At 50.8% G+C, this 25,320-nt stretch overlaps 1 non-coding gene across 1 annotated transcript; it reads right to left on the bottom strand.

The window, feature by feature from the left end:
- Nucleotides 1–24,391: 24,391 nt before the first annotated feature.
- LOC145409575 (5S ribosomal RNA) lies at nt 24,392–24,510 on the bottom strand. The gene has a single exon (XR_013899139.1). It is a non-coding gene; the product is annotated as a 5S ribosomal RNA (ribosomal RNA).
- Nucleotides 24,511–25,320: the final 810 nt, after the last annotated feature.

Below are 25,320 nucleotides of genomic sequence, written 5' to 3'. Positions count from 1 at the left end.
CAAGGACCGGATGACGACGAACACGACGATCTCACCCATCCTCAGCAGATGGATTTTTAGGCCCGCCCCCGCACCTCCCCACGGTGGCGGGGGCCACCTCACACAACTACAGACCCCCAGTCTACAACAAGATTCGGCTGAACGGGGTCAAGGCAAGATTACTGGTGGATATGGGAGCAGCCAGGTCTTGCCTCTACTCCCATTTCTACTCCCGCCACATCTCAGCATTCGGCCCACTCCTCCCCACTTCAGCCAACCTCGTAGACGCGGGGGATGGCCCCCTACCCATCCGTGGGTAAACCCGGGCCCTACAAACCAGCACTCACCAACGAGTCTCCACCAACCACCCATTCATCATATTTGATTCTTCATGTAGTCAATATGATGGATACCTTGGGCTGGACCTCCTTCAGAAACTCCACGCGACCATCGATTGTTATCAACGTCGCCTCCACTTCAGTCCAGCCCGCCCCAACCAAGCATCCATCAACAAGGAAAAAAAAAATGAAGGAAAAACAACACCACCACCCCCACACCACCCACACACACACCACCCTACAACACTCACCCGCCCCAACCCACCTGTACATGTAACCCAACCCCAGCCTCACTCAATGCCTCACTTCATCCCCCTCCAACCCCATCTCCCAGTCCACCCGTGCTACCCCCTCTCCCTCATTCCCTGCCACTATTGCTTCCACCATTACCATTCCACCTCACCACGAAGCATGGGTGACACTCACCAGACCCTCAGGCACATCAGTCCTTTTTTCACCATCCATCCCCACCGGACCCCTATCATCCTGTTTAGTTTCCCCTACTTTCCTTCCCCCCCACGCCCACCAAATCCGTATCGCAAACCTCGCCACAACACCTTTAACTCTGCCTCATTGGTGATACAGAATAGGCAGAACCATGCTCAACATCACCCCCCCAATCACCCCACTCTCCCCAACATACCATCACATCTATCCCCTTCCCAATCAAACAGCCTCCACCAACTACTCCTGGACTTTCAGGACTTATTCTCTGCCGGCCCGACCGATCTTGGCCACACCACCTATCTCAGCCACGAGATTCACACTACCGGACCTCCCATTCGCCAACCATCACGCCGAAGAAACCCCAAACAGCGGGCAGAAGAAGACCGGAAGGTCCAGGAAATGCTCGATGCTGGTGTCATCTCAAACTCCACTAGCCCATGGTCCTCATCTGTAGTACTCGTGCGAAAAAAGGATGGAACCATGCATTTCTGCGTCGATTACCGCAGAGTGAACGACGTTACAATCAAAGACGCTACACCACTACCCAGGATCGACGACTCTCTAGACTCCCTCCGCGGATTGACATGGTTCTCTACCCTAGACCTGTAATCAGGCTACTGGTAGGTTCCAGTCCACCCCGATGACAAACACAAAACCGCCTTCTCAACATCAAACGGGAAGCACTATGAATTTAACGTCCTTCCCTTCAGACTCTGCAACGCCCCTGCCACGTTCTCCCACCTGATGGAATCTGTTCTGAGCGGACTCACCTGGGAAACCTGTTTGGCTTACCTCGATGACGTCATCGTTTTCAGCCACACCTGGGCCGAGCACCCCCACCGCCTTAAACAGGTATTCCAGCATATACGCCAGGCCGGGCTCAAGCTAAAACCCACAAAATATGTTTTAGCTGAACGATCAGTCTCCTTCCTCGGACACCTGATCAATGCAGAGGGCATCTCTCCTGACCCCGACAAGCTACGTGCAATCGCCGACATTCCCCCACCCCGCGATGTGCACGAAACCAGAGCCTTCCTAGGGTTAACCTCCCATTACCGGCGTTTCGTGAAAGGTTTTGCGGACATCGCCAAACCCTTGCATGACCTTACCAAGAAAGGAGAACCTTTCGTCTGGACAGAACCCAGAAACAATGCATTCACCACCCTCAAAGCCAAACTGACCTCCGCCCCAGTCGTTGCCTTCCCAGACTACAACCTGCCTTTCTGTCTGTATACCAACGTCTCACTTCTTGCCATAGGGGCGATCCTTGCCCAAGTCCAAGACGGCCACGAGCACATCATCGCCTGTGCCAGCCGCACCTTAAACCCTGCGGAAAGGAGTTACGCGGCCACCAAACGTGAATGCCTAGGAATTATCTGGTCACTCGATTACTTCCACTCGTACATCTCAGGCACCCATGTGATTATCATTACTGATCACCAATCCCTACAGTGGTTGCGCCAATCCAACACCACCAACGCACAACTCATACGATGGCGAGAAACTCTCGAGGAATACGACTTTGAAATATCGTACCGTCCAGGCAAGCTCCACACAAACGCCGACGCCCTATCCCGATTACCCATCAACGCCATCTCAGCAGAACCGGACCTTATCCAAATGTGGCAAGATAAGCAACGCCCTACCTGGATCCCGCCAAACATTTTCAACAAACTCCACCTGCATGGCGAACACCTGTTCGACCCCAACGGCCACATCGTCCTAAGCCCCACCACCGCCCACGACACCATGCTGCACCTTCACGCCAACAATGGCATTCACCTGGGCACTAAGAAACTCATCCAAGTGTTCAATGACATGTATTGGACACCAAACCCCTCCACCATCGCCAAGGACATTATACAATCCTGCTGCGCTTGTGCTTTAGGGAAAGACATCACCCGCACACCAGGCCCCTCAGGAAAACCAACAGCAACAAAACCCTGGCAACTACTTTCCCTCGACGTCGTCGGACCCCTCACGCCCAAAACAGGATATAAATACATAATCACCTTCGTAGACGTCTATTCCAAATTCATAATAGCATGCCCCGCAAAAGATCACAGTGCAGTATCCGTCGCAGATGCTTTAACTCGCCACGTATTCCCATATTTTGGCATTCCCCAGGCCTTGCACTCCGACAATGCACCAGAATTCACAGGAAGAGTCTGGCAAGAATTAGCAAAAATATTCGGGTTCCACATCTCCCACTCATCCCCCTACTGGCCCCAAGGCAACAGCATCTGTGAAAGAAGTCATCGCTCCCTCCTCAATCAGGTCCGCACTCGCATCATGCAAACAGGAAATGAAGATTGGCCTGCCCATGTCAAAATTGTACAATGGGGCCTAAACACATGCCCACGAGAAGACGGCATAACACCACACGAGCGAGTATTCGGGGAAACCCCGCTTCTCCTACCCCTCCGCCACCACCTCCTGCCACCCACCCCGCCCTCCACTACAGACCCTCTCCACCACCTCAAACGCCGCCTCCACCACCTGCAAACACAACAGGACCTTACGCCCGACACCAACCACACCAACCCCTACAAACCTGGCCAATCCATTGTCGTGGCACAACTCCCTACCCCAAATAAGATCTCAGCCCAATTCATCGGCCCCTTCACCATAACCCGAGTCCCCAACCCCTATCAAGTAATTATAAATCAGCAAGGCCAACAACGCACGTATAGGAATCGCCACGTGCGACCCTTCCACCCACCCAACAATGACCACCCCCACACCCGTGCGCCCCGCACCTCTTCCCGCACACCTGGCCACACAGACATTTCCGAGAATTACCCCTCAAACTCCTACTCCTACTACTTCTCACCCCCACCCAGCACCTCACCTACAACCACACCACCCCCCATCACACCTGATCCCGACTCACCACATCCACCGCCCCCATCGCCAACCCCGCCCAGCACCACCACCTCTCTCTACCACCCATCCCCCTACCACCTCCCACAGAACGTCGCCCCAACCACCTGCCTCACCACCGCCGCCTCAAGCCGCCACCTCCTCACCCCGCACTTCTCAACCCCCTGCCACCTGCACCCGCACCTCTCCCCTACCTACCCCATCAAACACTCCCCCCCTCCCCCACGACCATGCCCACTATACGCGCCACACCGCACTCCCACCCGCCTCACCTCCCAACAGCCGCACACCCTCACCACCACCACGTGCACAACCACCCTCACCACCCACACCCACACTCACCACCACCACTACCAGATCTGGTCGCCTCTCATGCCCACCATCCAGATACACCCCAGCACCACCCCCCAGTGCACGCCCAGCCCACCACCCACCACCACAAACCCCCCCTCCCCCAAACACCTCCCCCATCACCCTCCCTCTCCACCAAGCACGATGGAAAACCCCCAAATCCCAATTCCCTAAAGTGCAATGCTCCTCCCACAGACCCATTCCCCATAAAAACACCTACCCCCCATCACTCTCCAGCATACAGCTACTGTCCTCGCACCAGGCAACAACCACCACGATGAGGATCACCCGAATCCACTGGCTACCTTACGACCAGCCACCCATCAAGATCCAACAGACACCCCAGCTTCTCCGCCTCCTACGCCAGACAAACCGCCCATCCTCCATCCGTCTCTTTTTCAACCCCACTCGAGAACCAAACACCATAACCCACCACTGGACAAACCTCCTGCAACACCTCACCCCAGCCCACAAGACGTTCACCTCCACCACCTACCACCTGCAGTCACGAGGTCGTGACTTTTTCAACGACGACGGTGGTAAAATGCCCGCCGCCAGATCACCCACCCCTCCACCACCCACCGCACCACCACCCCACCACCCCAGGAAGAGACAACGGTGGGGCTAATGACCCAGGGCAAGAGGGTCACCCACCCACCACTGACCTGTGCCCCTTTTCCCCGCAACTGCCCCGACACCAGGTGAAACAGGATCGGAAACAACCTCGCAGGCGGGACAACCATCGACAGCAGTGGGGTGGGACTGAACAAGAGTCAGTCCCTAGTAACATTTTGGCGACGGCCATAGTTACACCCCTCAAGGGCAGGAGGCCCTTCAGTGAGCCACGAGGTGTCCCTACCTCTGCCACGTCCAGGGCAAGAGGCCCTACAGTGTGCCACGAGGGAGCAATACCCTCTGCCACATCCAGGGCAGGAGGCCCTTTGGTGCGCCACGAGGGGCCAGTACCCTCTGCCACATCCCGGGCAGGAGGCCCTACAGTGTGCCACGAGGGAGCAATACCCTCTGCCACATTCAGGGCAGGAGGCACTTTGGTGCGCCACGAGGCGCCAGTACCCTCTGCCACATCCAGAGCAGGAGGCCCTACAGTGCGCCACGAGGGGCCAGTACCCTCTGCCACATCCCGGGCAGGAGGCCCTACAGTGTGCCACGAGGGAGCAATACCCTCTGCCACATCCAGGGCAGGAGGCCCTTTGGTGCACCACGACGGGCCAGTACCCTCTGCCACATCCTGGGCAGGAGGCCCTACAGTGTGCCATGAGGGAGCAATACCCTCTGCCACGTCCAGGGCAGGAGGCCCTACAGTGTGCCACGAGGGGCCAGTACCCTCTGCCACTCCAAGGGCAGGAGGCCCTAGTAGAAAGCGAAAAGTGGGTCCCAGGGTAAAGCAACCTGGAGCCACGGCTGTGACAGAGACAGGAGAGAGAGTCGCCTCTGTGCTGCCCTCCCTGTATGTAGGAGAGGACACGGTCTCCGTGTGCACTCCACCTTCCGCGTTCCCCTGTGGGAATAGCTCGACACCACCCGGGAGAGTTGCCCCGAAGGTGTCACCAGAGTGGAGGCGAAGTCCGAGACCGGACCTGCCTCCCACTCCTGGGAGATTTTTGTCTTCCCCAGGCACCAGCAGGAGACGAGGCCGCAGCCCAACCCTGACGGCGCGTCCCCTGGCAGACCATCGCAGCCCCAGGACCCCCAGGCGAACCCAGCAGACTACAGGCGAGGGTAACACTGACCCCCTCACCCCGCGGAGCCACCGACGCCAGACCCGCCTCCTCCAACTGTTTGGCCCCAGCCCCGAGGGCCACCTCTCAGGTCGAGGCCCCCAGACAGGCGGGCCTCCCTGCACCCCACCGACGAGACCCTGAGGTAAGGGTCTACCTTCAGGTCGAGGCCCCAGACAGGAGGGCCTCCCTGCAACTCACCGACGGACCGGACCCGGGCAGTGACTCCCCTGCGGGTAGTGTGTTGCCCGCCACAGGCAGAGTCCCCCTGAGGTCCTCCCCCTCGAACAGAGTGACAGAGTGAATTAACCCAGGAAACACGGGTAAATCAGTGACGCCCCTTAGATCTAAGTAAACCCGAGAAAGAGGAACAGTGAACAGTGACAGAGTGACAGAATGTGATCCATATGAAACCAGCGGCTAATGTTAGTTAACCCAACAAACTCACATGTCCCTTAAAGGAAAGTAATTCAGTAATAATAAGTAAAGTACTATCACCCTCCCAGAATAAAGGAACTTCCCGTAAGTGTGAATGACAATCAGGGTGAGCGGGAGAACCAAAACCTGTGAAGAGTGTCGCCGCGGCTAGTTAACTGAGTCGAGTGTCATGATCCGCACCCTGACTTCCTTATAGTAATATTCCTCCCCCAAACTCTTAATCTTGTGTATTCCCCTTGTTACTGTGAATATAGATATTTTGGGTTTAAATGAAAGATGATCATCCACACTTATAGAACTAAAGCCATTGTTATATGTGTATCATTTCGTGTGTTGAGTACAGTTGTATCTCGTGTCATCCCAACCTAACTCTGTGTCCCCGTATCCTATATCCTAAATATCACTCTGTATCATATTGTAACGGTTTTAGAATTAAGGCAATAGATGTGTTAAGGTATACTGCCTAGTTTTTATGTCCTGTTCCTTTGTTTGTGCTTTACTTCCGGTCCGGAAAGAGGACCCCGCTCAGTCGCTAGTGTTTTTAGGGCGAGGAGTCGACCTAAAAACACTCAGCATAACACTGGTGGCAAGCGGTGGTTCTGGATCCGAGTAAAAGCACGGAGGAACAAAAAAAAAAAAAAAAGAAACTTGCACAATGGCAGCCAAACCGCACATTCAATTGCCAAAATTCAACCCGGACCAATGTGACATTGATGTATATTTGGATATGATCAAACCCCTCTTAGACATAGGGTTTGACTCGGATAAGGAGAAAATTGCGGTCACATTACCTAACCTGGGAAAAATTATCACCAATGTCGCACCAAAAGTAGTCCCAGAACTGTCATGGGACCAGTTCACGCAAATTGTGAAACAGGCTTTTATGCCTTGCATGGGCAGAGTTGTCGCTCTTTCACAGCTCGACGCCCTCACCTACGACGGTAACCTGGATGACACTTTCGTCCAGGCTCGGCGCCTCGTCAGCGCCGATTATCCCGAGGCAGAAATGAATACTCGGGATACTCACACATTCAATGCTCTGCTGAGGATTCTCCCTAGCACAGTCAGGGAGCATTTCTCTATCTATGATCCCTCAGGGAACATGGATCAGGACCTGCAACTCGTCAGACGTCTCCTCGCCGCCCGTCCCACACCACAACCCCTTCACGCAGTAACAAGATTTCCCACAAATCAACACCCCCCACCAAAACCTAAGCCGCCGCCTCACCAGCCGCCTACAGAGCCGCCTCCCACAGTACCCAGGGCTTACCCACAAAAGAAGCGCCCAAACCCCAGGGAACAAGGCAATCTAATTACCATAAACCCTTGGGAATTCACGGCCTGCAGTCGCACCTGCCCCCTGCACGACATAAGGGAGCAACTCAAGGCAAGCAGGCGCAAAAATCTCCACCAAGGGCGTAAGAAAATCTCCTCACTTGATGACGACGCCGAGGAGGACGTCGCGCCATCACTGCTCTACCAAGGACCGGATGACGACGAACACGACGATCTCACCCATGCTCAGCAGATGGATTTTTAGGCCCACCCCCGCACCTCCCCACGGTGGCGGGGGCCACCTCACACAACTACAGACCCCCAGTCTACAACAAGATTCGGCTGAACGGGGTCAAGGCAAGATTACTGGTGGATATGGGAACAGCCAGGTCTTGCCCCTACTCCCATTTCTACTCCCGCCACATCCCAGCTTTCGGCCCACTCTTCCCCACTTCAGCCAACCTCGTAGACGATGGCCCCCTACCCAGCCGTGGATAAACCCTGGCTTTACAAACCAGCACTCACCAACGAGTCTCCACCAACCACCCATTCATCATATTTGATTCTTCATGTAGTCAATATGATGGATACCTTGGGCTGGACCTCCTTCAGAAACTCCACGCGACCATCGATTGTTATCAACGTCGCCTCCACTTCAGTCCAGCCCGCCCCAACCAAGCATCCATCAACAAGGAAAAAAAAATGAAGGAAAAACAACACCACCACCCCCACACCACCCACACACACACCACCCTACAACACTCACCCGCCCCAACCCACCTGTACATGTAACCCAACCCCAGCCTCACTCAATGCCTCACTTCATCCCCCTCCAACCCCATCTCCCATTCCACCCTTGCTACCCCCCTCTCCCTCATTCCCTGCCACTATTGCTTCCACCATTACCATTCCACCTCACCACGAAGCATGGGTGACACTCACCAGACCCTCAGGCACATCAGTCCTTTTTTCACCATCCATCCCCACCGGACCCCTATCATCCTGTTTAGTTTCCCCTACTTTCCTTCCCCCCCACGCCCACCAAATCCGTATCGCAAACCTCGCCACAACACCTTTAACTCTGCCTCGAGGACTCATCATTGGTGATAGAGAAGAGGCAGAACCATGCTCAACACCACCCCCCAATCACCCCACTCTCCCCAACATACCATCACATCTATCCCCTTCCCAATCAAACAGCCTCCACCAACTACTCCTGGACTTTCAGGACTTATTCTCCGCCGGCCCGACCGATCTTGGCCACACCACCTATCTCAGCCACGAGATTCACACTACCGGACCTCCCATTCGCCAACCATCACGCCGAAAAAAACCCAAACAGCGGGCAGAAGAAGACCGGCAGGTCCAGGAAATGCTCGATGCCGGTGTCATCTCAAACTCCACTAGCCCATGGTCCTCACCTGTAGTACTCGTGCGAAAAAAGGACGGAACCATACGTTTCTGCGTCGATTACCGCAGAGTGAACGACGTTACAATCAAAGACGCTACACCACTACCCAGGATCGACGACTCTCTAGACTCCCTCCACGGATCGACATGGTTCTCTACCCTAGACCTGCAATCAGGCTACTGGCAGGTTCCAGTCCACCCCGATGACAAACACAAAACCGCCTTCTCAACATCAAACGGGAAGCACTATGAATTTAACGTCCTTCCTTTCAGACTCTGCAACGCCCCCGCCACGTTCTCCCGCCTCATGGAATCTGTTCTGAGCGGACTCACCTGGGAAACCTGTTTGGCTTACCTCGATGACGTCATCGTTTTCAGCCACACCTGGGCCGACCACCTCCACCGCCTTAAACAGGTATTCCAGCATATACGCCAGGCCGGGCTCAAGCTAAAACCCACAAAATGTGTTTTAGCTGAACGATCAGTCTCCTTCCTCGGACACCTGATCAATGCAGAGGGCATCTCTCCTGACCCCGACAAGCTACGTGCAATCGCCGACATTCCCCCACCCCGCGATGTGCACGAAACCAGAGCCTTCCTAGGGTTAACCTCCCATTACCGGCGTTTCGTGAAAGGTTTTGCGGACATCGCCAAACCCTTGCATGACCTTACCAAGAAAGGAGAACCTTTCGTCTGGACAGAACCCAGAAACAATGCATTCACCACCCTCAAAGCCAAACTGACCTCCGCCCCAGTCGTCGCCTTCCCAGACTACAACCTGCCTTTCTGTCTGTATACCGACGTCTCACTCCTCGCCATAGGGGCGGTCCTTGCCCAAGTCCAAGACGGCCACGAGCACATCATCGCCTGTGCCAGCCGCACCTTAAACCCTGCGGAAAGGAGTTATGCGGCCACCAAACGTGAATGCCTAGGAATTATCTGGTCACTCGATTACTTCCACTCGTACATCTCAGGCCCCCATGTGATTATCATTACTGATCACCAAGCCCTACTGTGGTTGCGCCATTCGAACACCACCAACGCACAACTCATACGATGGCGAGAAACATTCGAGGAATACGACTTTGAAATATCGTACCGTCCAGGCAAGCTCCACACAAACGCCGACGCCCTATCCCGATTACCCATCAACGCCATCTCAGCAGAACCGGACTTTATCCAAATGTGGCAAGATAAGCAACACCCTACCTGGATCCCGCCAAACATTTTCAACAAACTCCACCTGCATGGTGGACATCTGTTCGACCCCAACGGCCACATCGTCCTAAGCCCCACCACCGCCCACGACACCATGCTGCACCTTCACACCAACAATGGCATTCACCTGGGCACTAAGAAACTCATCCAAGTGTTCAATGACATGTATTGGACACCAAACCCCTCCACCATCGCCAAGGACATTATACAATCCTGCTGTGCTTGTGCTTTAGGGAAAGACGTCACCCGCACACCAGGCCCCTCAGGAAAACTAACAGCAACAAAACCTTGGCAACTACTTTCCCTCGACGTCGTCGGACCCCTCACGCCCAAAACAGGATATAAATACATAATCACCTTCGTAGACGTCTATTCCAAATTCATAATAGCATGCCCCGCAAAAGATCACAGTGCAGTATCCGTCGCAGATGCTTTAACTCGCCACGTATTCCCATATTTTGGCATTCCCCAGGCCTTGCACTCCGACAATGCACCAGAATTCACAGGAAGAGTCTGGCAAGAATTAGCAAAAATATTCGGGTTCCACATCTCCCACTCATCCCCCTACTGGCCCCAAGGCAACAGCATCTGTGAAAGAAGTCATCGCTCCCTCCTCAATCAGGTCCGCACTCGCATCATGCAAACAGGAAATGAAGATTGGCCTGCCCATGTCAAAATTGTACAATGGGGCCTAAACACATGCCCACGAGAAGACGGCATAACACCACACGAGCGAGTATTCGGGGAAACCCCGCTTCTCCTACCCCTCCGCCACCACCTCCTGCCACCCACCCCGCCCTCCACTACAGACCCTCTCCACCACCTCAAACGCCGCCTCCACCACCTGCAAACACAACAGGACCTTACGCCCGACACCAACCACACCAACCCCTACAAACCTGGCCAATCCATTGTCGTGGCACAACTCCCTACCCCAAATAAGATCTCAGCCCAATTCATCGGCCCCTTCACCATAACCCGAGTCCCCAACCCCTATCAAGTAATCATAAATCAGCAAGGCCAACAACGCACGTATCGGAATCGCCACGTGCGACCCTTCCACCCACCCAACAATGACCACCCCCACACCCGCGCGCCCTGCACCTCTTCCCGCACACCTGGCTACACAGACATTTCCGAGAATTACCCCCCAAACTCCTACTCCTACTACTTCTCACCCCCCACCCAGCACCTCACCTACAACCACACCACCCCCCATCACACCTGATCCCGACTCACCACATCCACCGCCCCCATCGCCACCCCCGCCCAGCACCACCACCCACTCACCGCCTCCCACACCTCTCTCTACCACCCATCCCCCTACCACCTCCCACACAACGTCGCCCCAACCACCTGCCTCACCACCGCCGCCTCAAGCCGCCACCTCCTCACCCCGCACTTCTCAACCCCCTGCCACCTGCACCCGCACCGCTCCCCTACCTACCCCATCAAACACTCCCCCCCTCCCCCACGACCATGCCCACTATACGCGCCACACCGCACTCCCACCCGCCTCACCTCCCAACAGCCGCACACCCTCACCACCACCACGTGCACAACCACCCTCACCACCCACACCCACACTCACCACCACCACTACCAGATCTGGTCGCCTCTCATGCCCACCATCCAGATACACCCCAACACCACCCCCCAGTGCACGCCCAGCCCGCCACCCACCACCACAAACCCCCCCTCCTCCATCACCCTCAGTCTCCACCAAGCACGATGGAAAACCTCCAAATCCTAATTCCCAAAAGTGAAATGCTCCTCCCACAGACCCATTCCCCATAAAAACACCTATCCCACATCACTCTCCATCATACAGCTACTGTCCTCGCACTAGGCAACAACCACCACGATGAGGATCACCCGAATCCACTGGCTACCTTACGACCAGCCACCCATCAAGATCCAACAGACACCCCAGCTTCTCCGCCTCCTACGCCAGACAAACCGCCCATCCTCCATCCGTCTCTTTTTCAACCCCACTCGAGAACCAAACACCATAACCCACCACTGGACAAACCTCTTGCATCACCTCACCCCAGCCCAAAAGACGTTCACCTCCACCACCTACCACCTGCAGTCACGAGGTCGTGACTTTTTCAATGACGACGGTGGTAAAATGCCCGCCGTCGGACCACCCACCCCGCCACCCCCCACCCCACCACCGGGCCACCACCACCCCACAACCCAAGGAAGAGACAACGGCGGGGCTAATGACCCAGGGCAAGAGGGTCACCCACCCACCACTGACCTGTGCCCCTTTTCCCCGCAACTGCCCCGACACCAGGTGAAACAGGATCGGAAACAACCTCGCAGGCGGGACAACCATCGACAGCAGTGGGGTGGGACTGAACAAGAGTCAGTCCTTAGTAACATTTTGGCGACGGCCATAGTTACACCCCTCAAGGGCAGGAGGCCCTTCAGTGAGCCACGAGGTGTCCATACCTCTGCCACGTCCAGGGCAAGAGGCCCTACAGTGTGCCACGAGGGAGCAATACCCTCTGCCACATTCAGGGCAGGAGGCCCTTTGGTGCGCCACGAGGGGCCAGTACCCTCTGCCACATCCCGGGCAGGAGGCCCTACAGTGTGCCACGAGGGAGCAATACCTTTCTCACATCCAGGGCAGGAGGCCCTTTGGTGCACCACGATGGGCCAGTACCCTCCGCCACATCTTGGGCAGGAGGCCCTACAGTGTATTATGAGGGAGCAATATCCTCTGCCATGTCCAGGGCAGGAGGCCCTACGGTGTGCCACGAGGTACCAGTACCCTCTGCCACATCTTGGGCAGGAGGCCGTACAGTGTGTCATAAGGGAGCAATACCCTCTGCCACATTCAGGGCAGGAAGCACTTTGGTGCGCCATGAGGCGCCAGTACCATCTGCCACATCCAGAGGAGGAGGCCCTACAGTGCACCACGAGGGGCCAGTACCCTCTGCCACATCCCGGGCAGGAGGCCCTACAGTGTGCCACGAGGGAGCAATACCCTCTGCCACATCCAGGGCAGGAGGCCCTTTGGTGCGCCACGAGGGGCCAGTACCCTCTGCCACATCCCGGGCAGGAGGCCCTACAGTGTGCCACGAGGGAGCAATACCCTCTGTCACATCCAAGGCAGGAGGCCCTTTAGTGCACCACGACGGGCCAGTACCCTCTGCCACATCTTGGGCAGGAGGCCCAAGAGTGTGTCATGAGGGAGGAATACCCTCTGCCACGTCCAGGACAGGAGGCCCTACAGTGTGCCACGAGGGGCCAGTACCCTCTGCCACTCCAAGGGCAGGAGGCCCTAGTAGAAAGCGAAAAGTGGGTCCCAGGGTAAAGGAACCTGGAGCCACGGCTGTGACAGAGACAGGAGCGAAAGTCGCCTCTGTGCTGCCCTCCCCGTATGTAGGAGAGGACACGGTCTCCGTGTGCACTCCACCTTCCGCGTTCCCCTGTGGGAATAGCTCGACACCACCCGGGAGAGTTGCCCCGAAGGTGTCACCAGAGCGGAGGCGAAGTCCGAGACCGGACCTGCCTCCCACTCCTGGGAGATTTTTGTCTTCCCCAGGCACCAGCAGTAGACGAGGCCGCAGCCCAACCCTGACGGCGCGTCCCCTGGCAGACCATCGCAGCCCCAGGACCCCCAGGCGAACCCAGCAGACTACAGGCGAGGGTAACGCTGACCCCCTCACCCCGCGGAGCCACCGACGCCAGACCCGCCTCCTCCAACTATTTGGCCCCAGCCCCGAGGCCCACCTCTCAGGTCGAGGCCCCCAGACAGGCGGGCCTCCCTGCACCCCACCGACGAGACCCTGAGGTAAGGGTCTACCTTCAGGTGGAGACCCCAGACAGGAGAGCCTCCCTGCAACTCACCGATGGACCGGACCCGGGCAGTGACTCTCCTGCGGGTAGTGTGTTGCCCGCCACAGGCAGAGTCCCCCTGAGGTCCTCCCCCTCGAACAGAGTGACAGAGTGAATTAACCCAGGAAACACGGGTAAATCAGTGACGCCCCTTAGATCTAAGTAAACAAGAGAAAGAGGAACAGTGAACAGTGACGGAGTGACAAAATGTGATCCATATGAAACCAGCGGCTAATGTTAGTTAACCCAACAAACTCACATGTCCCTTAAAGTTAAGTAATTCAATAATAATAAGTAAAGTACTATCACCCTCCCAGAATAAAGGAACTTCCCGTAAGTGTGAATGACAATCAGGGTGCGCGGGAGAACCAAAACCTGTGAAGAGTGTCGCCGCGGCTAGTTAACTGAATCGAGTGTCATGATCCGAACCATGACTTCCTTATAGTAATATTCCTCCCCCAGACTCTTAATCTTGTGTATTCCCCTTGTTACTGTGAATATAGATATTTTGGGTTGAAATGAAAAATGATCATGCACACTTATAGAACTAAAGCCATTGTTATATGTGTATCATATTGTGTGTTGAGTACAGTTGTATCTCGTGTCATCCAAACCTAACTCTGTGTCCCCGTATCCTATATCCTAAATATCACTCTGCATCATATTGTAACGGTTTTAGAATTAAGGCAATAGATGTGTTAAGGTATACTGCCTAGTTTTTATGACCTGTTCCTTTGTTGGTGCTTTACTTCCGGTGCGGAAAGAGGACCCCGCTCAGTCGCTAGTGTTTTTAGGGCGAGGAGTCGGTCGACCTAAAAACACTCAGCATAACACTGGTGGCAAGCGGTGGTTCTGGATCCGAGTAAAAGCACGGTGGAACAAAAAAAAAAAAAGGAAACTTCCACAATGGCAGCCAAACCGCACATTCAATTGCCAAAATTCAACCCGGACCAATGTGACATTGATGTATATTTGGATATGATCAAACCCCTCTTAGACATAGGGTTTGACTCGGATGAGGAGAAAATTGCGGTCATATTACCTAACCTGGGAAAAATTATCACCAATGTCGCACCAAAAGTAGTCCCAGAACTGTCATGGGACCAGTTCACGCAAATTATGAAACAGGCTTTTATGCCTTGCATGGGCAGAGTTGTCGTTCTTTCACAGCTCGACGCCCTCACCTACGACGGCAACCTGGATGATGCTTTCGTCCAGGCTCGGCGCCTCGTCAGAGCCGATTATCCCGAGGCAGAAATGAATACTCGGGATACTCACACATTGAATGCTCTGCTGAGGATTCTCCCTAGCACAGTCAGGGAGCATTTCTCTATCTATGATCCCTCAGGGAACATGGATCAGGACCTGCAACTCGTCAGACGTCTCCTCGCCGCCCGTCCCACACCACAACCCCATCACGCAGTAACAAGATTTCCCACAAATCACAACCCCCCACCAAAACCTAAGCCGCTGCCTCACCAGCCGCCTACAGAGCCGCCTCCCACAGTACTCAGGGCTTACCCACAAAAGAAGCGCCCAAACCCCAGGGAACAAGGCAATCTAATTACCATAAACCCTTGGGAATTCACGGCCTGCAGTCGCACCTGACCCCTGCACGACATAAGGGAGGAACTCAAGGCAAGCAGGCGCAAAAGTCTCGACCAAGGGCGTAAGAAAATCTCCTCACTTGACGCCGCCGCCCAGGAGGACGACGCTCCACCACTGCTCTACCAAGGACCGGATGACGACGAATACGACGATCTCACCCATGCTCAGGAGATGGATTTTTAGGCCCGCCCCCGCACCTCCCCACGGTGGCTGGGGCCACCTCACACAACTACAGACCCCCAGTCTACAACAAGATTCGGTTGAACGGGGTCAAGGCAAGATTACTGGTGGATATGGGAGCAGCCAGGTCTTGCCTCTACTCCCATTTCTACTCCCGCCACATCTCAGCATTCGGCCCACTCCTCCCCACTTCAGCCAACCTCGTAGACGCGGGGGATGGCCCCCTACCCATCCGTGGGTAAACCCGGGCCCTACAAAACAGCACTCACCAACGAGTCTCCACCAACCACCCATTCATCATATTTGATTCTTCATGTAGTCGGTATGATGGATACCTTGGGCTGGACCTCCTTCAGAACCTCCACGCGACCATCGATTGTTATCAACGTCGGCTCCACTTCAGTCCAGCCTGCCCCAACCAAGCATCCATCAACAAGGAAAAAAAAAAATGAAGGAAAAACAAAACCACCACCCCCACACCACCCACACACACACCACCCTACAACACTCACCTGCCCCAACCCACCTGTACATGTAAGCCAACCCCAGCCTCACTCAATGCCTCACTTCATCCCCCTCCAACCCCATCTCTCATTCCACCCTTGCTACCCCCCTCTCCCTCATTCCCTGCCACTATTGCTTCCACCATTACCATTCCACCTCACCACGAAGCATGGGTGACACTCACAAGACCCTCAGGCACATCAGTCCTTTTTTCACCATCCATCCCCACCGGACCCCTATCATCCTGTTTAGTTTCCCCTACTATCCTTCCCCCCCACGCCCACCAAATCCGTATCGCAAACCTCGCCACAACACCTTTAACTCTGCCTTAGGGACTCATCATTGGTGATAGACAAGAGGCAGAACCATGCTCAACACCACCCCCCAATCACTCCACTCTCCCCAACTTTCGCTCTGTTGAGCACCACCTCTCCTCCTCTAAACCTCACCTTCTTTTTCTGACGGAGACTCAGCTGTCTGAGGCAACCGACAGCAAACCCTTTTCTGTATCCTCCTACTTTCTCTATACTCATTTCAAAGCCAAAGGTGGCTGTTGTGTATACATACGCAACGATTTATCTTGCTCTCGTGTTCCTGAACTTGATTCTTCTGAATTCTCCACACTCTGGCTTCGGCTTTCCTGTCATTCTCTGACTAAATATATCTGTGCTGTTTACTTATCCCCTAATTCTACTAACTATCAAAAATTCTTCGACTATCTTACTTCTACGATGGAACACATTCTGTCCATTTCTCCTTTCTCTGAAATCTCCATTCTTGGAGATTTCAATGTTCACCACCAACTTTGGCTCTCCTCTCCTTTCACGGATCCACCTGGTGAACAAGCCTACATCTTTTCTATCCTTAATGACCTAGAGCAGCTTGTACAGCACCCTACCCGTATCCCTGACCGCCTTGGAGAGAGCTCCAACATACTTGACCTCTTCCTCACAACTAATCCTTCTGCTTACTCTGTTAATCTTTTCTCTTCGTTGGGCTCCTCCGATCACAACCTTATTACCTTAACCTGTCCTATCACTCCGGTACGGCCTGTGGACCCTCCAGGGAAACGTCGTCTGTGGCATTTTGGAGCCGCGAACTGGGAGGCCCTCAGGCAGTACTTCTTTGATTTTCCCTGGAATGATTATTGTTTCCATGGCCGTGAGCCATCTGAGTGTGCCTTGCGCATTACGGAGGTTATTCTCTCGGGCATGGAAGCATACATTCCTTTCTCATATCCTTTGACTAACGCAAGAAAGCCTTGGTTTAATCACGCTTGTTCTAATGCTGTCCCCAACAAGGAGAAGGCCTACAAAAGGTACCGGAGCCAACCCACCCCTGAATCACATCATCTTTACGTTTCTGCCCGGAATCGTGCTAAGTCTGTTCTTCGCTCTACTAAAAATAATTTCATCCGTACTAAATGCTCTCAACTCTCCAACTCGAATTCTTCCCGCTCCTTCTGGCACCTTGCCAAAAATCTTTCTAACAACTTTACCTCATCATCCTTCCCTCCTCTTTTCTACTCTGATGGTTCTGTAGCTATTTCTTCTACTGATAAAGCAGATCTCTTCGCACAGACTTTCTCCTCCAATTCCACCTTAGACGATTCCGGTGCTGTTCCTCCATCACTTCTCCCCTCTGACTTCCTCATGGCTGACATTAAAATTTCTTCAGTTGATGTATTTTCTGCCATCACTGGCCTCAGTACTAACAAGGCATATGGGCCTGATGGGGTCCCTCCTGTTGTTCTCAAGAACTGTGCTTCTGTGCTTACACCCTGCCTAGGCAAACTCTTTCGCCTTTGTCTGTCAACTTGTACCTTTCCTTCTTGCTGGAAGTGTGCTCTCATTCAGCCAGTCCCAAAGAAGGGTGACCACTCCCAACCCTCCAACTATCGTCCAATTGCTTTAACGTCCTGTATTTCAAAAGTTTTCGAGTCAATTCTTAATAGAAAAATTTTAAGGCATCTTTCCTATCACAACCTTCTTTCCGATCGTCAGTATGGGTTCCGTCAGGGACGCTCCACTGGCGATCTTCTCACCTACCTTTCAGACTCCTGGTCATCCTCCTTTCGGGACTTTGGCGAAAGCTTTGCCATTGCACTTGACATCTCAAAGGCTTTCGATCGAGTCTGGCATAAATCTTTAATTTCAAAACTGCCCTCCTACGGTTTCTATCCTTCTATCTGTGCCTTCATCGCTAGCTTCCTTTCTGGTCGTTCTATAGCCGCTGTTGTAGACGGCCATCGTTCTTCTCCTAGATCTATCAACAGTGGTGTTCCTCAGGGCTCTGTCCTATCACCAACTCTCTTCCTTTTATTCATCAATGATCTTCTAAGCTGTACATCTAACCCTATCCACTCATACGCTGATGACTCCACCCTTCACCTTTCCATTCGGTTCCCGCAACGCCCATCTCAACAGTTACTTCAAGAAACAAGGGATGAGGCTATGGCACACCTAATGTCTGATTTGGCTCGTATTGCTGACTGGGGTAAAAATAATATGGTTGTCTTTAATGCATCTAAGACTCAGTTCTTACACCTATCAACCCGACAAAATCTTCCACAGGTATACCCATTAATGTTTAATAATATTCAGCTTAATCCTGCATCATCCTTGAACATGCTTGGGGTTTCATTTACTCGGGACTTATCTTGGAAAGATCATATTACATCTCTTGTAAAATCTGCTTCCAAGAGATTGGGTGTGCTAAGCCGACTCCGCTCTTTCTTTACCCCTGCACAATTGTTGACTCTATACAGGGGTTTTATCCGCCCCTGTGTGGAGTACAACTCTCATGTGTGGGGAGGCTCCCCACATACAGCTCTTCTCAATAGGGTGGAGTCAAAGGCTTTTCGTCTCATTAACTCTCCTCCTCTTACTGACTCCCTTCAACCTCTGTCTCTTCGCCGCACTGTTGGATCTTTATCTCTTTTCTATCGCTACTTTAATGGTCACTGCTCCTCTGAACTCTCTGCTTGCATTCCTCCACCACTACGACGGGCGCGTAGCACCCGTCTGGCAGCAAACTCTCATCCCTTTTCTGTCCAACTCTCTAATGCAAGAGTTAACCGTTACTCCCAGTCTTTCATTTATGCAACAGGTCAGCTCTGGAACTGTCTCCCTCTATCTGTTTTTCCTGCTGCCTATGATCTCCAGTCTTTCAAACGCAGTGTGTCCAGGCATCTCAAAATGATCGGATCTTGAATTTGGCTCTCTATTGTATTTTGTTTTTCTCTTGGAGGGAACTGTTACTGCGGGCCATGGCCTTTGGTTCCTTCTTCCTCTCATAAAAAAAAAAAAACATACCATCACATTTATCCCCTTCCCAATCAAACAGCCTCCACCAACTACTCCTGGACTTTCAGGACTTGTTCTCCGCCGGCCCGACCGATCTAGGCCACACCACCTATCTCAGCCACGAGATTCACACTATCGGACCTCCCATTCGCCAACCATCACGCCGAAAAAAAACCAAACAGCGGGCAGAAGAAGACCGGCAGGTCCAGGAAATGCTCGATGCCGGTGTCATCTCAAACTCCACAAGCCCATGGTCCTCACCTGTAGTACTCGTGCGAAAAAAGGACGGAACCATACGTTTCTGCGTCGATTACCGCAGAGTGAACAACGTTACAATCAAAGACGCTACACCACTACCCAGGATCGACGACTCTCTAGACTCCCTCCACGGATCGACATGGTTCTCTACCCTAGACCTGCAATCAGGCTACTGGCAGGTTCCAGTCCACCCCGATGACAAACACAAAACCGCCTTCTCAACATCAAACGGGAAGCATTATGAATTTAACGTCCTTTCTTTCAGACTCTGCAACGCCCCCGCCACGTTCTCCCGCCTCATGGAATCTGTTCTGAGTGGACTCACCTGGGTAACCTGTTTGGCTTACCACGATGACGTCATCGTTTTCAGCCACACTTGGGCCGACCACCTCCACCGCCTTAAACAGGTATTCCAGCATATAAGCCATGCCGGGCTCAAGCAAAAACCCACAAAATGTGTTTTAGCTGAACGATTAGTCTCCTTCCTCGGACACCTGATCAATGCAGAGGGCATCTCTCCTGACCCCGACAAGCTATGTGCAATCACCGACATTCCCCCACACCGCGATGTGCACGAAACCAGAGCCTTCCTAGGGTTAACCTCCCATTACCGGCGTTTTGTGAAAGGTTTTGCGGACATCGCCACACCCTTGCATGACCTTACCAAGAAAGGAGGACCTCTCGTCTGGACAGAACCCAGAAACAATGCATTCACCACCCTCAAAGCTAAACTGACCTCCACCCCAGTCGTCGCCTTCCCAGACTACAACCTGCCTTTCTGTCTGTATACCGACATCTCACTCCTCGCCATAGTGGCGGTACTTGCCCAAGTCCAAGACGGTCACGAGCACATCATCGCCTGTGCCAGCCGCACCTTAAACCCTGCGGAAAAGAGTTACGCGGCCACCAAACGTGAATGCCTAGGAATTATCTGGTCACTCGATTACTTCCACTCGTACATCTCAGGCACCCATGTGATTATCATTACTGATCACCAATCCCTACAGTGGTTGCGCCAATCCAACACCACCAACGCACAACTCATATGGTGGCGAGAAACACTTGAGGAATACGACTTTGAAATATTGTAGGCTACCGTCCAGGCAAGCTCCACACAAACGCCGACGCCCTATCCCGATTACCCATCAACGCCATCTCAGCAGAACCGGACCTTATCCAAATGTGGCAAGATAAGCAACGCCCTACCTGGATCCCGCCAAATATTTTCAACAAACTCCACCTGCATGGTGAACACATGTTCGACCCCAACGGCCACATCGTCCTAATGTTATGAGTCCATATTATAATTACAAATCATAATAGATAGATAGATAAATAGATAGATAGACAGCTCTATGCGAGCCTGGGAATGGGAAATGATCTTGCAAGTTACACTGAGGAAAAGCTGAGACAGATTACGAAGTAGCCAGTCAGTTAGTTGTCAGCAATTCACGAGGTGAACAAAGCCTTGTTGACCATACACACACATACACATATACTCACACACAGACTTCTAGAACTTTCCAATCACAGGGAAAACACGTGATACGTCTCCTGTTTCACCAGAATTTAGGAAAGAGAGCTCAGAAGGAAGCTAGCCATAGAACAGACAGGTCGCAGGGAGAAGGGCTTAGCAACTTGAGAGAGAGACAGAGATTGCGAGACAGGGAGATAGCTCCCGGGACTCTACTTTATACTTCGCTCTGTGTGAGAGACTTGTTAATATTTCCAAGGCAAATAAAAATAGTTCCATACTATTCTTTACCTCTCTTTGTCATTGAATGACAAATAGGAAAGAAGATTATCTACTTACAAAGCTACTCAAGTATAACAACCGCTCGTCCACAAGTCTAATATATATATAACTTCTCTACAAGTAACTACAAAGTCTTTATATGACATTTGGTAGCAGCGAACGTATACGAATCTCGTCTACGAATCAACAGTGAATTCTTACAAAATATTAAGATTGAAAACAAAAAAATACCTCTCACAACCAGCTCCTGACAGTTCTCTCCAACCCCCCCTCCGTCTCCCCGATCATCACGCTGATGTAGAGGTGAAGAGGTCACAGGACACCTTGCAAGTAGTTTAACAAAGTACTGATACAAACAATCTTGAAATTTCTACGACGAACAAACGAACTACGACCATCTACAATCTACTACAAGTAACAACTCTACGAGTCGTCTGTATAATCTTGTACACGCACCTACAAGTAGCGGTAGTCTTTATCCCACAACGAGTAAATCACAAGAGAAAAGGACCGAGAAAACATCGACAAAGAAAATACAAAACAAACAAACGAAGAGTGAGACACGACTCATAACTCATAACCACCAGACCTCACCCTCCTCTCTCTGCTACATCCACCCAACCTACACCGCTGATGCAGGAGTGAAGAGGTCAAGACGACGAAGCAAATACCAAGTCCATATTCACAACTCATCTTACTCACTCGTCTTCACTCAAGTTACTCATCGCTACTCATTCACTCACCACAGCTACCAGTGTGGGAAGTCGACGTCATCATGCGTGCTTGCTGAAAAGACGCCACGTCAGTCAACACACTACCTGCACCACCACTCACACCATTCCCACCACGGTAAAAATTAGTGAGTTACATAGTTACTTCATTTATACAATACACAGTGATAGACAATAAGCTTCTGCACAAACATATAAAACCTGCTGTATAGTTACAGCTTAAATACACATACTTCAGTTATCTGCATAACTCAAACACTAAATAATCACCAACAATAAATATTCTACACTGTATATATTCATTCATTTATTATAACATTTATTTACTACCAACGAGTGTTACCATTTATACCTACATAAAATACGTGTTTCATACATACAGCTATACATTATTATATCTACAAAGTGATAAAGAAAATATACCATCACAGTTACTCAGTGAGCGATTAAAAGAACTATATTAAACATTTATTAATTAAAGCTACCTAGTGGAAACAGATAAATTAAGTTACTAGGAAAACCAGAAAAAAAAAAAAAATGGCCAACACAAATGACGTTAGCAAGAGTGAACATCTTCAACGCAATCGTGAAGACAAAGATTTCCACACAGTGCTGACACACATATTACCCACGATAGGTACAAGTGAAGAACAAGTCAGTGTATATAGTTAATACTGTATATAGTGTATATATATTTTTTTTATATAAAATAACAAAATAGGGACTATATAGTATCATTTTCAGAAATACCTGTGAAATATAAACTAAACTTTAAAACAGTATCCCAAGGAAATTAGCCAGTAATTATGCAACCATGAACAACATAGAAAAAAGCGTACACAAGCGAAGAAAAACAAACTATGGAAAATCAATACATACAAAAAAAAAAAAAGTAAGAAAGAAAAAAGAGAGAAATAGAGTAAGATCACATAACAAACAAATGAAAGTAAGTGTAAGTGTTACTACATATGCCAAAATACCACATAAACTACAAACAAAAAAGCAAATTGTTGTCTCCACAAGCAAGTGGCATGGCACATCATCACATAAACTCCTTCTATAAGTGAAACAAAAAGCAGATTGTCGTCTCCACGAGCCAGTGGCATGTCATATCATCACTATCATCGACCGCAGCATGACCGGATTCATATGTCAGGACTGCAATTATTACAATTATGTAACGACAAACGATTGCATTATGTTACACTTGCTACAATTATGTAACTACAAGCGATATGTAACAATTATGTAACGACAAACGATTGCATTATGTTACACTTGCAACAATTATGTAACTACAAACGATATGTAACAATTATGTAACGACAAACGATTGCATTATGTTACACTTGCTACAATTATGTAACTACAAACAATATGTACCATTTATGTAACAGTTGCATTAACAAGATGTAACTTTTATGTAACTTTAACTACAATTATGTAACTACAAACGATAGGCCTATGTAACAATTATGTAACGACAAACGATTGCATTATGTTAAACTTTGCCAATTATGTAACAGTTGCATTAACAAGATGTAACTTTTATGTAACTTTAACTACAATTATGTAACTACAAACGATATGTAACAATTATGTAACGACAAACGATTGCATTATGTTACACTTTGCCAATTATGTAACAGTTGCATTAACAAGATGTAACTTTTATGTAACTTTAACTACAATTATAAGGCCAAGACATGTAACAGTTGCATTAACAAAATGTAACTACAATTATAAGGCCAACACAATTATGCATTACCACAATATTTTGTAACAATTAATAAAATGTTACGATTATGTATTACCACAATGTTAGTACAATATTATAAGTCATACAACTATAGCACAATTCTGTATAACCAGTATCATCATACAAGTTAGGTGAAATATTAGACATTACTAAAGTGATAACTCATTATGTAATGTATAACCTAGCAGTATTACCATTGCACAATTATATGCGTATGTCTGTTATACATACACATCTCACAAAATATATACATCCATCCATTGCCAGACGCCATGTATCCCAGACGGGGTGGCCAAGGGCTTAGAGTTAATTGTTTTACAGGGAGGGGCACTAATCCTCCACCAACCCCACTTGACGTAGGGATGCCAACAGCATCTGGTGTTCCCAGGCGGTCACCCATCCAAGTACTAACCAGACCCAACGTTGCTTAACTTCGCTGATCAGATGGGAAGCGGTGTAGTCAACGTGGCATGGCCGTTGGCAACTTGTTTAAAATGTAATATTACTGAATAATCACTATTTACTATAAATATTATATGTATACAATATTATAATCAATATTATGTACTAATAGATTACCATGTGTCAATGATAATTGCTGTCGGAGGTCCTTCAGCTGCGTCGACCGAGCATATGTTATGAGTTCATATTATAATTACAAATCATAATAGATAGATAGATAAATAGATAGATAGACAGCTCTATGTGAGCCTGGGAATGGGAAATGATCTTGCAAGTTACACTGAGGAAAAGCTGACGACAGATTACGAAGTAGCCAGTCAGTTAGTTGTCAGCAATTCACGAGGTGAACAAAGCCTTGTTGACCATACACACACATACACACATACTCACACACAGGCTTCTAGAACTTTCCAATCACAGGGAAAACACGTGATACGTCTCCTGTTTCACCATTATTTTGGAAAGAGAGCTCAGAAGGAAGCTAGCCATAGAACAGACAGGTCGCAGGGAGAAGGGCTTAGCAACTTGAGAGAGAGACAGAGAGAGCGAGACAGGGAGATAGCTCCCGGGACTCTACTTTATACTTCGCTCTGTGTGAGAAACTTGTTAATATTTCCAAGACAAATAAAAATAGTTCCATACTATTCTTTACCTCTCTTTGTCATTGAATGACAAATGGGAAAGAAGATTATCTACTTACAAAGCTACCCAAGTATAACAACCGCTCGTCCACAAGTCTAATATATATAACTTCTCTACAAGTAACTACAAAGTCTTTATATGACACTAAGCCCCACCACCGCCCACGACACCATGCTGCATCTTCACAC

The sequence above is a fragment of the Coenobita brevimanus genome, chromosome 81 (assembly GCF_032717465.1).
Source record: "Coenobita brevimanus isolate Jiangsu-jjx chromosome 81, ASM3271746v2, whole genome shotgun sequence".
Taxonomy (NCBI): Eukaryota; Metazoa; Arthropoda; class Malacostraca; order Decapoda; family Coenobitidae; genus Coenobita; species Coenobita brevimanus.
Note: the sequence above shows the minus strand (reverse complement) of the source record. Positions and strands in the feature narration are given on the sequence as shown.